Below are 13164 nucleotides of genomic sequence, written 5' to 3' on the forward strand. Positions count from 1 at the left end.
AGCTATGTCCTTCCTGGCTTTGTAATAGCTAAATACGGCTTCCTTCACACACCGTGGTTATGTCCAAGCGAGATTAAGAGCGTTTATACCGTCCTGCTGAGCTGGCAACGTTGCATTTTTGATAGTTTTTCTCGATTATTCCATAAAAATTTAATGAAAATTAAAAATGTGGTCTGATAGAACTCTTCTTAATATATAAGTGAAGACTTCTACTTCTTTGCAAACGAACAAATGTTTAAAGAAAATAAAAGTCTATCACGAATAATTATTGGAGTAGACACATTAACTTATATATTAAGAATAGTTTTATCAGACTACATTTTTAATTTTCATTCAATTTTTATGGAATAATCGAGAAAAACAATAAATTAAAAAAAAAAAAAAATTAGACTGCCTTAAAAAAACTAAAAAGAAGAAAACAAGTCTAGTGGGCTAGAACTTTGTTAAGTAGCTAACTGAAAGTTCAACAGTCGGGACCCATTAGGTAATAATTAAGAGTTTTTGAGTCGGGTTTATTGATTTTTTTAGTTATATTGATAGTGGGCATCCAGTCTTGTAAACGAAATATTGCTCGTATGTAAGGTTTCAATAGTAGATTGTACAACAAGAGCATAAAACGAGGAGAAAATGGGTTTAATGCTCAAGTTTTACACTGCTTTTCACTTCGATTGCGAGGAATGAAATAGCAACAATGGAAACAATTGTTCACTTACTATGTACCTGAATTACTATATTATTTTTATAATTTTTTAGTTTTATTAATTTATTTTGATTGATTTTATTATTGTGTAATTTTTTTTTTTTTTAAATATGTAGAAATTGTTCGTTTGTGGCTGTTGACACCTGATTAGGCCTTGGTCTTAGACGAAGATTTCACTTTATGCATTAGAGCATAAAAAGTCATTTTATGTCGCCTAGATCCAGCGTAAACACGAACTTTACGAGCATGAGAAGTGAAAAATGTTTTTTTGTTGTCAATCTCTTATTTGATTTCTTGCTGGCTGTGATTTTTGTTGATTAAACCTGAATTGCATACACATCCGTACTACTACATATCCGTACCAAACAAGTATAGCTACCTATTGGGAAATGGACCTGAAAAATATGTAGGGTCTTTGACTAGAGACCTTTTATTTAATTAAATAAATAAATAAACAAATATCACGGGAAAATTCACACCAATTGACCTACTCCCAAAGTAAGCTTAGCAAAGCTTGTGTTATGGGTACTAAGCAACGGATAAATATAATTATATAGATAGATACATATTTATATACATATTAAACAACCAAGACCCGAGAACAAACATTCTTTTTTTTCATACAAATATCTGCCCCGACACGGGAATCGAACCCGGGACCTCAAGCTTCATAGTCAGATTCTCTAACCACTAGGCCATCTGGTCGTCAAAATTATTGTACGTAAAGCCGGGGTCGGTTGCTAGTTATACGTAAGTACTAGTAAGTTAAATAAAAGTACGAAATCCTCGGTGTCGAAATGGCTTGTTATTTTAGTATGCCTGCAGAGACTCTTATCTTGGGGGTGGAGGATGTATTTTGCCAACGAATTTAACTCATCTGGTGTTATTCCTGAAAACATTTCTCTCGCCCAATATTATTGTTAAGTTGTTATGAAACATATTATACGTGAAAAGGAATATTGATCCATATTTAATTGTAAGAGCGTTTTCAGATGATTTGATCCGATATCGGTATCGGACGCCGAAGCTAATGACTTACTAATTAAAACTTTCAACTATTGAGACAATCACGCACTCTGTTAACTCTCATCTATTCCTAGTTTTTTTGGTAACGCGGCAAGTTTATTGGGCTTCTTTACGCCTGGTATGATGCGGGGCGGTTTATTTGACTGACTGTGTATTTATCTGACCTTCTATAAAAAAATCTTAATTTAACCATTATTCTCAATTTTCACTGCTTTAATTATAGCCCATAATATCCTCGCGTCGGTGTGAAGTGGGCCTTGTTTAAAACCGCTCTGTCCGAGGCCTCGTGTCGGCTACGTGTTACTTTGTGTTTACGCCACACTTCACGCCAGCAATTAGAGTTTTTACCGCCGGCAACCGGCCGAATATAAACGACTTTTTGTCCTTTAACGACCTGGTATGTGTATTGTATTTTGTCAAAGCGAGTGTTCTTGCGAAAAGAGACAGCATACTGTAAACATTTTGTCCCTATTTCATCGTTTTACAAGCTTTTAGGCCCTACAAGCTTGTAAAACGATGGAATCCTAAAATTTAGGGTGATGGCACCAGGCCCTGAGGTGCAAAATTCGAACTTGTATCTGGCCATACCGCTGACGCTTATATTATTTAATACGAGAGAGAGGGACAGCACGATACGAACTTTGATTTTTGAATTTCGTAGTAGCCCCCCAGTCGACAAGAACTAATAATTAATCTTATACTTGTTTGCTTGAAATTGAATAAATTTTGATCCACTTCCATTGCATAAATAGATCGGATGACATTGCAAGTGTACCTAAAGAATGTCGGATTGCTGGCACAATATGGCTGTGTAAAGAAACTACAAAAGGAACCATTATAACAATTTAAAATTCACTGTTCGATAATTTTGAGAACATGTATTTTTATTTTGTTTAATTTCTATTAATATTGCAAATGTAAAAGTGTAGTCAGTTCTCCGTTTTCAGCATTTATAGATAAATGTTTCTTTTTCTGTTTTAGAAACACTTTACGAACCCGAAAGTAAGAAAGCTTCTTCTTATCATTAACATTTCATGAACAATAAATAGATATTACGAATTTCATAATTCTAGAAATCTAATAATATCCCTGTAGCTATGAAAATTTTGGGATTTAACGGGCCGTAATCGCAATCCTCTGGAAATATCGAAGCCTAAAGTAGCCCTACGTGTAATCCGGGGATCCTGCTATCTATATGTATTTTATCTATTATAAGTATGTTTATCCGTTGCCTAGTACCCATAGTAAAAGCTTTGCTTGGTTTGGGACTAGGTCAATTGGTGTCATTGGTCTCATGATATTTATTTATTTAAGTACTTTTTTAAGCCAGATTGCATCCAACTCTTAGCGATTAGTTTTAACGTGAAATAGTAACAAACACACAATATTTATACTCACAATTTTTCCCACGTACAATACTTAACCACGTAAAAGGTTGCCTGGAAGAGATCGCTCTTAAGCGATAAGGCCGCCTATTGCTCACCTTGTAATTTTAATAATTTGTTTTCTGTATCGCTTACTATGTCTGGTGTACAATAAAGAGTCTTTGTATTGTATTGTATTGTACCTTTATAAAAAAAAACGGCCAAGAGCGTGTCGGACACGCCCAGAATAGGGTTCCGTAGCCATTACGAAAAAAATAAGTTAATATTTTTCTAAGGATTTCGTATTTTATACGGAATCTTCCAAGTTTAGGTATATTTTATACCTTAGGCTGCTATTTACTCTTAAACTACTAATAATTCTCAAGCAACTTAGCCGTTATAGGTTTAGATTTTAGAGGGGGGGGGGGGACGCTCGATTTCAAGAAAATTTGCACTTTAAAGTTGTATATTTCGCAAACATATCACTGAATCGAAAAATCGTCTTAGCAAACCCCTCATGGTTTTAAAAGAACTATCCAACGATACCCCACACTATAGGGTTGGATGAGAAAAAAAAATCACCCCACTTTACGCCTATGCCAGGTCCAATTTTTTTTAATTTTTTTTTTTTTTATGACCATTTTATAGTTTTACATATATATCCGTGCAAAATTACAGCTTTCTAGCATTGATAGTCCCTGAGCAAAGCCGCGGACGGACAGACAGACAGGCAGACAGACAGACATGGCGAAGCTATAAGGGTTCCGTTAAAAATTAGGCCAAGTAACGACATTTTAATACGCTACAAATAATTTTACAAAAATTTAACTCCGCCATGCGTTGATTTCGTTTGTAGCAAACACACTGTTATTACAAAACAAAGCCTTTGAAACTGTAATAAGGTTATGAAAATTACTTTAAAACCTAATTACTCGTTGTTTCAGCGGCAGAATTCCAAAGGAGTCAGTAATTACTTGCAAACTCGTTGCTTTTTGAGTAGCCATGCTTACGAAGATAACCACTTTGACATGGTAATTCAAAAGTCACCAGCTTAAGATAATAATGAAATACTGGAATGCGTTGTTGGACATTTGCTGTCATCGTTCATCCACGATTACCTGTCATATTTTGTTTTCTAGATTATTTTTACCGTACACCGGCAAAACCACTTTGACACGGTAATTCGAAAGTCACCAGTTAAGATAATAACGAAATACTGGAATGCGTTGTTGACATTTTGCTGTCATCGTTCATCCACAATTACCTGTCATATTTTTGTTTCTAGATTGTTTTTACCGTACACCGGCAAAACCACTTTGACACGGTAATTCGAAAGTCACCAGTTAAGATAATAACGAAATACTGGAATGCGTTGTTGAACATTTGCTGTCATCGTTCATCCACAATTACTTGTCATATTTTGTTTTCTAGATTGTTTTTACCGTACACCGGCAAAACCACTTTGACACGGTAATTCGAAAGTCACCAGTTAAGATAATAACGAAATACTGGAATGCGTTGTTGGACATTTGCTGTCATCGTTCATCCACAATTACTTTAACACCGTACAGTCAACGTCATAAATAAATAAGTGATCACTTTTGTACCTTGTCACTTTAACGTCGTGTTTGAAAAGCCATACGAAATTGTGTAACGATAACGACTGAAAGCGACAAGGTACAGAAATGATCACTTATTTATGGCAAAACCCCACTGATACACACTGACTGAGACACTGGCAACATTGTCATACGACGACCAGAGCTATATTTAAAAAAAAACTAAACTAGCCAAACAAAATATTGATTACAATAAAATAGACTTGGTTTTTTTAAAGAACGAAAACGTCAATGGGACCAACTGCACTGGGATACCGACTAACCCACCCAAAACTGCGATCGCTTACCTACTTACACCAAAAGTGGCGTGTGATTTGAAACACGCATTTCACTAGTTTTATTATTATGATTTGAGCACTTCGGGTTTCTAGTTTATTCTCAGTAACTATCATAACAACTAAATTTTTTAAACGTGATACAAAAGTTTTAGACTATGTGGTGTCGGGTTAGAATTACACCTCTCCATTTCTTCTGTGGATGTCGTCAAAGTTAAAACCTAAAATTGCTAAAAGTGGCTCCGAAGCGGTAACGTTTCGTGTGCTCTGCCTACCCCATTTGGGAATACAGCCGTGATGTTTGTGTGCGTGTGTGTTAAAATTTAGGATGTAGGTATATGATTTATTAAAGTTAAATCACAATCTCAATTTATGGATACCGTAGGTTCAGGTTACTTTGGCCCTGAAGGGTAGGTAACTCTGGCCTGTGGGATTAACCCGGTCCTGGTTTCATTATTGCTTTGAGAATATTATTGCTATGAGGCTCTCTGCCATGTGGTTGATGTTAATTGATCGATCACGTTGTTGTTTTTATTATTCAGAGCCTTAAATAAAAAAATAAATATCACGGGACAATTCACACCAATTGACCTAGTCCCAAAGTAAGCATAATTATATAGATATAGATACATATACTTAAATATATATTAAACACCCAAGATCCGAGAATTAACATTCGTATTTTTCACACAAATATCTGCCCCGACACGGGAATCGAACCCGGGACCTCAAGCTTAAATTCGTAGTCAGGTTCTCTAACCACTAGGCCATCTGGTCGTCCATAGGTAAATGTGATTAACATTCGATTCGCGTCGCGGAAGCCTTCTTTATGTGATTTTCATATGGGCCAAAGTTTCCCTCCAATGGGTAAAGTCCCACAACTTTATATTTTCAAACCTGGTCCTGTGCATAAAAAAATGTAAATTGCAAAATTCCTTTCCCAAAATTTATTGTAATGCAAACAAAAATAACTACCATGCACTTATAAATCTGTTGCACAATGCCAAGCTAATATACTGTAGTTCATGTACAATGTTAATTAACTTATCAACTGTTACAAGAATCAAGTTTAAACTTTCACTCCCGTATTTTTTCGCCATTTTATACGTGATACTTTTTGCCGTGGACCCAGTTATCAGTTCATCGTTATCGGGTCGTCTAACTTTTTCCAATACTTAATCTTGCGTTAGTGGCCCAATCTGTCGCTCTGTCGGTTCACGATATTAGATCACTTGAAAGGAGGCTTCTTTTTTATCATTTTCAACCAATAGATATAGACATATATAGCATTCTATAGGTAAAAACTTAAGTAGATGACCTGTTGTAGAGTTGTAGGTATGTACTCGTAGTAGTGCACAGAATTGATATGAGACTTAAGTCATTTTTACAAACTTTTATTTAGTTTCACCTGTCCCGTTGTCTGTCTGTCTGTAATCAAATCTTGCAAGTTAAATTCGGCCAACTTCCAGTAGTCGGATTGACCCGAAATTCGGCACACTTATGTAAATTGCGTGACAATACAATAATCTGGTAGTGACATCCTGGTAGTCCGGCCAGGCTCGTCTCCACAGGACGAAACTCTTCAACGGTTAATGGCATCGACTTGAAATTCGGTATGCAAATGTAGTTTGGGTGAAAATACAAGAACAGCCAAAAAAGTACAGTCAGCAAAAAAAGCTTTTTTATTCAAATGATTTTTTTTACCAAAACTTTTTATTCGAATGTGGAACATTGACTTTTCTATACGGACACGTACGTTACTTACTACTACATACGATCATTTTACTAAACTATTTTTTCACCTCACTAGCTCGAAAAAGATTGATTTATCCTTCGAAATCTGCGTGGAAAATCGCTTTTTATTCTCTTGGCTGGAAAGAGTTTATGAAATTCGAACGTTATCGTGTACGGTTGCCCCCTTTAAAATACATATCGACCGCTTAATTCACAACCTCGTATCTGGCCACAAAATTGCGTTAGAATCATCTTTATGTAAGTACGAAGAGTGTTGATTTGTTGTATACAATTCGGTTAGATACAAGATTGATGGAGTAAGCATTAAATAGGTATTGACGTGTTCACAAAGAAAGCAAGTCATACATTGTTGAAGTAATATTTAAAATCTTCAATATTCCTTTTGACGATAGATCTTGGACCCAGGCTACCCTACCCATTAGGTTCGGCGGCCTTGGAATCCGTAAAATTTCTTGTGTTGCTCTACCTGCGTTCTTGTCCTCGGTGCATGGTGCACAAAGCCTTATAGCGAAAATATTAGATCCATCCATTGGATCTGTGGAGGCTGCACACTGCTCCGAGGCCATGAACTTTGGTCCATAACCTGTCCCGACACGGACCAGCCTGCCAACCCCTGCTCGCAGAGGCAATGGGACGAGCCGCTCTGTCAACTAGTACGGAAAAACCTTTTAGAAACGTCAACTAGTTCGGCAGACCGTGCTCGTCTCCTTGCGACTGCGGAGTGGGAATCGGGTCTGTGGGCTGCAGGCGCTACCTTCTCCAAACATAGGTACTTTTTTTAGACAAACACCACCTTTCGCCTGGCAGCTAGCTTACGTTTTGGGGCATCAATAAATCAGCCACATCGTTGTCAATGCGGCGCCATGGTGGACATACTGGGTCACCATGGCCTCTCATGTGTCCGGAGCGCTGGTAGATCTCCCGCCACGCCAGCATTAACGACATCATCCGTCGGGCCCTTGTCAGTGCGAGAGTTCCGGCAGTCCTCGAGCCCAGCGGGCTGGCCAGGAACGACGGCAAGAGGCCTGACGGAATGTCGCTGGTGCCTTGGAGCATGGGTCGGCCGCTAGTTTGGGATGCCACTTGCGTTGATACCCTAGCACCGTCCCATGTTCCAAGCACCAGCGTCACCGCTGGCGCTGCGGCCATCTTCGGCTGAAAGCCTCAAACGCCGCAAATATCCGCCCTGGGAACCATCTTGGGCCTTGGGGGCCAAGTGCGCGTCGGCTGTATAAAGATTTGTCGACGCGCCTAATAGGGCCTCGGGCGACCAGAGGGCTGGCCACTATTTCGCACAGCGTATAAGTATCGCTATACAACGAGGAAATACGGCCAGCCTTCTGGGCACCTTACCATTGACGGCGATTTAGGCCAAATTTTCTATCTATAGGTTTATTATGTTTTATTATATGTTTGTTTTTACTAAATAAAAATTATATTTAAATCTGTTAATTAATTTATTCTTATCACTAAACATTTATTTAGTAATAATAAAACTAATTTTAGTAAAGTAAAAAATGCGTCTATAATTACAAAACCTATTTTTCTCGCTGTTTGAGGTGAAAAATTGTGTGTTTCGCTCGGCTGCAAAATTGTTTAGCATCACGTGCCTTTGAAACCCTCGATTACGCTTAGGATTCTTCTTTTGAACCACTTGCTTCGCTCGTGGTTCAATCCTAGAATCCTTCGCTTGCTCGGGTTTCAATTTAAGCACTCTTGCCAAACAGCCACTTTCCAGCCTTGCATAACAAATAACTATTTCACTTATGTAATTTAATTCTTGAATTATAATTTCACACACTAAATTACATAGGCACTGTTTTAGTAATAAATCAAAAATTAATCCATGATAACCTACCTACTGGATCAATGAAATCGTCAATATTTCTGAAACTAATAGTTTTTACACAGGGAACTAAATGACTTGTTTTGCTGCAAAATGCGTTTAAATATATAATAATGCCCTTAAAATGAATGTATTCAATTACAAACTTGACTTTTAAAATTCCTACCTTCTGTTTTCATCATCATCATCATCCCAGCCTATATACGTCCCACTGCTGGGCACAGGCCTCCTCTCAGAACAAGAGGGCTTGGGCCATAGTTCCCACGCGGGCCCAGTGCGGATTGGGAACTTCGCACGCACCATTGAATCGCTTCGCAGGTTTGTGCAGGTTTCCTCACGATGTTTTCCTTCACCGCAAAGCTTGTGGTAAATTTCTAATGTAATTCCGCACATGAATTTCGAAAAACTCAGAGGTGCGAGCCGGGGTTTGAACCCACGACCCTCTGCTTGAGAGGCGATAGGTCAAACCACTAGGCCACCACGGCTTCTCCTTCTCCTTTCCCTTATTGATTTGGGTTGTTTTTTTCTTACCAATATGTTTTATTTATACCTACTCGAATCCTGACAATTTATTGCTTCCAAATATCTAATTATTAAGCATCGCGGGTTCATTTGCGGCCTTCAGTATACGTCAAAGATAGGCAAGTTTGATATGCTAGTCATTAGTGTAAGTTCAGGCTTGGCATTAATCAGGAACTTAAGACGTAGCCTTGAGGGTTAAACCAACCGGAGATGAGCAGTATTTTTTGTACAAAATACGCCACTTTTTATAGAGACGAGGTGCATGTGATGGTGATGTGTAAATGTGAACGTCATCATCAGCTGGATGTTCACTGTTGAAAACAGTAAAGTTGCTCACAACTTTCACGATATCGTTAATTAGCCTAGTGGGAGGTCCGCCAATACTGCGTCTTTCGGTTTGTGGTAACCAAGCGTAAACTTTACTACCCCCACAGTTACTTTTTAACCTATATGGCCTACCATTTCAACTTACTTATGCTTTGAACTATGTCGGTGATTTTAGTTCTTTCGAATTTTCGTATCCGCTCAAAGAAACTAGCATATCTTTGTAGTTCGTTGTGAGAATTTTAGCCTCACAAAAAGTCTATTATGAGTTTAAGGCGGAGGGGGAGTTTTCATAATCTCAATCCTTGACCACATTGGCACTCGTCAATCTTAATAAATGATCAATTCTTGATGTTATTGGAGTTACGAGCCCTCTAACAGATGCACAAATACATTCAGTCACACAAATACACGAGCAAGCATCGATAACAACTCTCTTTTTTTGCGTCTGGACACAAGTTTGTATTGTAAAAGTGAATGACCGCTAATCCCATATATTTTTACAAAAAGCTACCTCCCTTTGTCAGTGGACCGCTCCAGTTCGCTTAATGCTCTGAGATCGTATATTACTGACACGTACTGCCTTATCCTTATCACTATATATTTATATCATGTTTGAGCTGGATTTGGCCTGGGTTTTAAGCAAATAGTTTACACTATTAATGCGACAGAGTGCTAGTGAAGTGGTACAATAACATTATTTGTCGTTACTCGTTCAATTTACTGTTTCTGATGAAGATTTTAAAAAGTTTTTGGTAAAAAAAATCATTTTTAATACAAGCTTTTTTGCTGACTGTACATTTTGTTGACCGTTCTTGAATTGTCACCCAAACTACATTTGCACACCAAATTTCAAGTCAATGCCATTAATCTGTCATCTCCCAGGATAACAGGATCAAAGGAATTTGGGCACAAATTTGTGCCTCTGGGAGAGGACAGGTTAACCGTCACGCAATTTACATAAGTATGCCATTTCAAGACAATCCGACTACTGGAAGTTTGCAAGATTTGATTACAGACAAACATCGGGACATGTGAAACTAAATAAAAGCATTTAAAAAATAAAATCTTGTTGAGACGAATGTCTGCTCGCTTGATCTCACCTCCACAAAAGACATAATTAAGTAATTTTTAATGCGTATTTACTGAGTTGTTAGTGCCTTAAATTCGGGCAAATTTGCAAAACAGATTAGGTACAAGTACAAATCAGAATTTCTTCTGAATGCTTTATTTGAACGTAAAATTAAATATTACACTGTTATCTGACCCGAGCTACGTGTTCGAAATAAATAGTGGTCATTTAGCAAAATAAATGCCTTTTAATAATTCAAGAGGCAATTCTATAGCCCGAGGAGGGAAGATTTGATTGCGCCAAATTTTTCTCTCTGTTTTTTGCGCGCCGCTAAAGTTTGACATAGTTTTACGCTAGGATGTATGAATAATTCATAAGTATGGGTAACTACATGGTTCAGTATCGAAAATTGGAAAGTATTCTTACGGCGTGATGTTTGGTTTTTAACCCCCGTCGCAAAAAGAGGGGTGTTATAAGTTGGACGCCAATTTACAATAAATACTTGTGCAAAGAAATAAAAAAAGAAAAAAAATTATTCGTGACGACTGGAGGGGAAGTATGTGCTTGTCTCGAAGTGGTCCCAAATCAGCAAAAACTGCCGGTCTTGCCAACGGCGCTGATCTTTCTTTGGGACTATTTATAAATCCATTAGGTATAACAAAGAGAAAACCGACACAACATAACGATGCAGTACATTATTAGATTTATTTTCAATAAAACTGTTTAATTTTTTTTTTTTTTACTTTACTATTAAGCTGGCAAAAAAAAAGTAAATTAGAAACAAATACCTAGACAAAAATAAAAATTATAAAGGAAGTAGAGGGTTTTACATACATACATCTAACGATTTAAGAGGGTTAATTAAAGAGGGGAAGCCGTGGTGTCCTAGTGGTTTGACCTATCGCCTCTCAAACAGAGGTCGTGGGTTCAAACCCCGGCTCGCACCTCTGAGTTTTTCGAAATTCATGTGCGGAATTACATTTGAAATTTACCACGAGCTTTGCGGTGAAGGAAAACATCGTGAGGAAACCTGCACAAACCTGCGAAGAAATTCAATGGTGCGTGTGAAGTTCCCAATCCGCACTGGGCCCGCGTGGGAACTATGGCAAGCCCTCTTGTTCTGAGAGGAGGCCTGTGCCCAGCAGTGGGACGTATATAGGCTGGGATGAGAGGATGAGAATTATGTTTATGTAAGCTTTGATTTAACTTTCACCATTGATATCTTGGCATAATCACGTAGTAATTAATGTCAATGAGCTGACACAATATCTAGACCGCATCTCACAAATGAACGAAAGACGTATTCCTATAATTATATCAACATCTTGCCTCCTCCCTTCCAGCATTATTACTATTACGAAGGGAGAAATTCTGGAATGTTCCCCTGACAATTATGACAGGGCTGTTTGATTGTTGGCGCCTACGCCTTTGTCTTAATATTTGTTATCAAATGATAATTCATTATGAATGACTGAACCAATTTATTACCGTTTGCTGAACTCTTCGGCTTTCTATAATAGGATTTAAAGGCCTGCGTTCCAATTGATACGCCGATTAGAATTCTTTTATGTGTCTTCAAAGTAGGTAACGTTGATGATAAGGATTGAATAAAAAAGTATTTATTAGATATTTCGTCGCTCGGCAGGCAAAAGTACTAAAGCGACACTTCGTCAACTTTACAGGAGAGCGATTTAAAGTTTTTTTTTTACGAAAAAAAATCATAACTTTTGAACCAGACAACCAATTTTGAAATTTCCAGGAATATATGACACATAATTTAATAGACTATAATAAGGTTTTAATAATTCATAGCAAAATCCACTGGTTTAGGAGATAAGTGTCGCTTTAGTAAGTTGTCCCCTAGTCATCGAGCAAATGCAATCAGGCAAAAAGACTAAACGTAAAAATTTACCTCAAACGTCATATTTCAAATTAACTAATGTGATTTTACGTCTCAATAAATTTAGTATGTTTTTACTAACTACACACATTTTTTTTCTTATCAAACTGTTCGTAATGCTGATTTACCAAATCGCAAGGGAAAATATATTCCAAAGTACCTACTGAACAGAAATTATATAAATAATATTCATTAATAATAATAAATATTAATCATCTATGCTAAAATTTCAATAACTTAACGTTAACTGTTACTAACACTAGACTTTTGTTAATGTTATAAGGTTATTAATCACAAAGGCACCATCTGATTTCTAACTAAATGCACAAAAGGTTTTTTTTTCACTATTATTTTTTGAGGTATTTTTATTATTATCATGTCCTAGTATTTTGGTGTATATACAAAGCATACGCTTAGGTTTAAGGATGAAATAATACGTAAAATACCTTAATTTATTCTGTAGGTAATAACTTTAATTAGCATTTCAACCAAAAGTTTCAGAACAATTTTTTTCTATTTTATACAAATAAATCATTCATTCATTCATTCAACATTATAGTACTTATTAGTACCTAATAAGTAAGAAACCTGAGTAACAAACTGATGCGTCATGGTTGCTATAGCAACTTTAGATATATTATTGGTCTATATAACGATTAAGAAATATAATGCACTATTGGTACAACAACATTTGTTATATTCTCATGATCTAACTATCCGATATCATGGACTTGTAATATACCAAACTATTAATAAACTAA

At 36.9% G+C, this 13164-nt stretch overlaps 1 long non-coding RNA gene across 1 annotated transcript in view; it reads left to right on the forward strand.

Moving 5' to 3' along the window:
- Positions 1-3280, forward strand: part of LOC141433143 (uncharacterized) — a 228072-nt gene extending 224792 nt beyond the window's left edge. Inside the window, exon 2 of the long non-coding RNA XR_012451902.1 lies at positions 3161-3280. This is a non-coding gene — a long non-coding RNA (uncharacterized lncRNA). The remainder of the gene's footprint in view (positions 1-3160) is intronic.
- Positions 3281-13164: the final 9884 nt, after the last annotated feature.

This window comes from Choristoneura fumiferana, chromosome 12, assembly GCF_025370935.1.
Source record: "Choristoneura fumiferana chromosome 12, NRCan_CFum_1, whole genome shotgun sequence".
Classification (NCBI taxonomy): domain Eukaryota; kingdom Metazoa; phylum Arthropoda; class Insecta; order Lepidoptera; family Tortricidae; genus Choristoneura; species Choristoneura fumiferana.